The sequence below is a fragment of the Lolium rigidum genome, chromosome 7, assembly GCF_022539505.1.
Source record: "Lolium rigidum isolate FL_2022 chromosome 7, APGP_CSIRO_Lrig_0.1, whole genome shotgun sequence".
NCBI classification, from domain to species: domain Eukaryota; kingdom Viridiplantae; phylum Streptophyta; class Magnoliopsida; order Poales; family Poaceae; genus Lolium; species Lolium rigidum.
This window is the reverse complement of record NC_061514.1, coordinates 319,277,998-319,281,735: the sequence shown is the minus strand read 5'-3', so window position 1 is coordinate 319,281,735 and position 3,738 is coordinate 319,277,998.

The following is a 3,738-nucleotide window of genomic DNA, read 5'->3' as shown; positions in this document are numbered from 1 at the left end:
TACCATGTAGAGTTTGAATCCATAGGGATTTTTTCTACGTTGTGCTTTGCATGAAACTTCATATAATTTCACTTTGGTCTAACCTCAAGAAATTTTTATGACAACTATGACATACACACAATCTTTTAAATAATTTCACGAGTTTTAAAAACATTAGAGATAGTTCCGTTCGCTAAGTTTTAGAGAGTGGGTGCACCGGAACATGCGCCCATTTATCTCGCTGACGAAACCTCAAATGGGTTTTATCAGAAGGTATATATTTTCGCAAGAGGCGTGGCTAAATCGAATTTTATAGTTTCTGTTGCTTCATTGACGAAATAGGTACTACTTAACAGTTTTTCCGAGGTAGCGGCATCAATCAAAGATATGTGAGATTGCATATGTATAATTTTAGTTTAGACATGGCGACATGCAATGTTTTTCTAGAATGGAGTCTCCGGTGTTTTCATTTTGTTGATACAAGATAGAACTAGGGAACCCAAACATATGTATACTGAAATAAGAGACAAAATGCCAAAAACATACAAAAACCAGAAGCATGGAGCTTCTAGTGGTCATGCTCGACCGCCCGGCCGCCACCAGATGAGCAGACTAATTAAGATAAGATTTATATTCGTTCAGTTGGGCCTTGCTCACCTTAAAGGTACGTAGGAGCGTCCAAACCACATGTGGTGGTGAAAAGGAGGACGTAGCTAGGGTAAGCAGGGGAACACATGTGCCCCACAGTTTGGCCTGCTTGGATTGACCTTAGCTTGCATGCAGGGGGCAGCGGAGACGCCCAGGCAACCCATGGATCGATCGTTGGCCGGCCCTTGCCGTGTGGCGCGTGCATGTGTTGCATCTGCACGCAACGCCGTGCGGCCAGCCGCGTCTGGCGAAGAGAGGTTTGGACCACAGATAGAAGACGGGCACCGATCGATCGGTCCGGCCCCCGGCACGCGGCGTCGGCATCGCGACGTGGCTCCCCTGCCCGCTCAACTGTACCACCCTTGGTCTGTTCCGGCCTCCCAGTACGATGGTACCGTGGATAAGAAGAGATTCCGTGCATGTTGCTCACATCCCTGGCCTCGCCTGGAGGAAGAAAAGGACCCACCACCTGGAACCCCACACGGCCACATGCATTATTCTGCAAATTTTATTTTTACCAAAAGTCCACCTATCTCTATTAGTAAGCATCAAGTTATTCTTAGACATTCGACGGGGTTTTCCTTGCAGCTAGTAACCAGTTCATTGAATCTATAGATGATGTCCTTTTGGGGGAAGGCTTTGCAGCACGGTTTGGAGCTAGCAATGCAGTTAGGATGCAACCGTATGGTTGTGCACTCGGATTGCTCAACAATCGTGGAAGCCACCCCCTCACCACTCCCGTTGGCAAGATGCCGTGGTCCACCACACCTCCAAGAGCCCAAGGTCATCGGAGGCGGGGCTGACCGGCAAGGTTACCGAGAGGGACGAAACCATATATTGGTGTTTTAAGCATCTCCTCTCTCTATCTCTCTCTCTATCTCTCTCTCTCTCTCTCTCTCTCTCTCTCTCTCTCTCTCTCTCTCCATGAGCTATATATTGATTCATTGTTAAGGCAGTGTTTGGTTCCTCGCATGGGTTTTCCACTTTTCAGTTTTGGCCCGCCAAAGATTGCGTGAGTGCAAACGTGTATTGGGTCTGTTTTTACGGTTTGTTTTGATGCAGACAAAGACCTTTGCATGAGGGCATCATTTTATGCCCTCATTGTTTGGTTGCCCACAATTTATGTTTTTGGGTTGGATTGATGCAAAGCACTGCTTTTTGTAGCCCATCGAAAGCATGATATGGTCCCCTTGCATAGCATATGTGATGAGTTTACAATCTACCAATTCAGTGTTTAGGGTCTTGCAAGTGATCTCGCACGCTTCGGATAACATCAGACACACAATTCACATCACCAGATCGACATAATGAAGTCCTTGATCCTACTACCGCCACCATGAGCTGCACCCTTTGAAGCGACATAGTTCTTACTCTGTTACAATGGGAACTTCGAGTAAGTTTTTCTATCTCATGTCTAGTCTTATACCCTTCACGAAGGTTGTGCTCATAATCCATTACTTCTTCACTGTAGCCCTACTATGACTTGTAGAATCCTAGAATCTTTTCCTAGTACACCATGTACTGTCATTGTGAGGGAAACGACTACCCTGCTAGGGGTTCAGTTGCATGTTTATATGAAATGGAAGAGCCCCATTCGTGGAACTTACAAGAAACAGAAATAAACAAGAGAGTAAACAGGGAAAAGAACAAGAAAGAAAATGAGTCAATCTAGGCAATATGTATGTAGCCGTTGGAGGTCAATCCCGGTGGTGTACTACACCATACGGGTTTCCTTAGGTTTATACAGATTGGTACAATATTTTATCTAACACCCCCCTTAATCTAAGCTGCGGAAGAAGTGGAGAGGTTTAGATTATGCTTGAACTCTTCGAAAAGCTTCACATGCGCAGCGGTTTGGTGAAACCGCCAGCCAGCTGATCTTTGCTTAATATAAACTTGATGGTGAGCTCTTTGTGTGCAACTCATTTTCTCACAAAATGGAAGTCAGTTTCCATATGTTTGGTGCGAGCATGGAAGACCAGATTTGCCGATAAATATGTGGCACCGAGATTATCACAACATAAGCAAGGAGTGACATGAGGGGTTATGCCAAGTTCACGATGGGCTTCAGCCCAAATTATTTCATCTGTTGCATTCGCCATTGCCTTATATTCAGCCTCAGTGCTTGATCGAGAGACAATAGCTTGTTTTCGGGCGCTCCAAAGAGATAAGATTTGGCCCAAAGAAGATTGCAAATCCACCAGTGGAGCGTCTATCATCAAGACAACCTGCCCAATCAGCATCCAAAAAATCACTAAGAAGAGTATAGGAGGACCTTGTAAATGTGATGCCTGAGTGTTCCTTGAATATAGCGTAAGATCGTTTTCGCAGCTGTCCAGTGAGATGTGGTAGGAACATGAAGAAATTGACAAATTTTGTTAACAACAAAGGACAAATCCGGACGTATCAACGTAAGATACCGTAAGGCACCAACAATGCTTATGTATTGAGTCCAATCCTCAGCCCCAAGGGGTGTGCCATCACTGAGAGATAACTTGTCGGTGCTTGAGAGGGGCGTAGGACATGTGGTGCACTTAATCATACCAACTCGAGCAAGCAAATCAGCGGCATACTTTTCTTGTGCTAGTAGCAACTTGTGATAGTTGGAAATCTCGGTGGTGTAACTTTTCTTTAGTTCCCCGGCAACGGCGCCAAAAAATCTTGATGGTTCTCCGGTGATGGTGCCAGACAATCTTGCTGAGCGTTGTTGTGGAATCGGTTGGGAAACCCCAAGAGGAAGGTGTGATGAGCACATCAGCAAGTTTTCCCTCAGTAAGAAACCAAGGTTTAATCGACCAGTTGGAGAAAGACGTGGCTTCTAAAGGTGTTGCTAGCTGACTAGTGGCAGGGCGCACTACCGATGTCAGCAACAACGTGGAACCTGCACACAACACAACCAAAGTTTTGCCCCAACTTACAGTGAGGTTGTCAATCTCACCGGTTTGCTGGACACAAAGGATTAGACGTATCGAGTGGAAAGAGATGTTTGCAGTAAGTAAACAGAACAGAGCTTGTGGAAAGTAAACAGAACATGATTGCAGTAGATGAATTTATCAGTGTAAAGGAAAGGACCGGGGTCCACAGTTCACTAGAGGTGTCTCTCCATAAAGA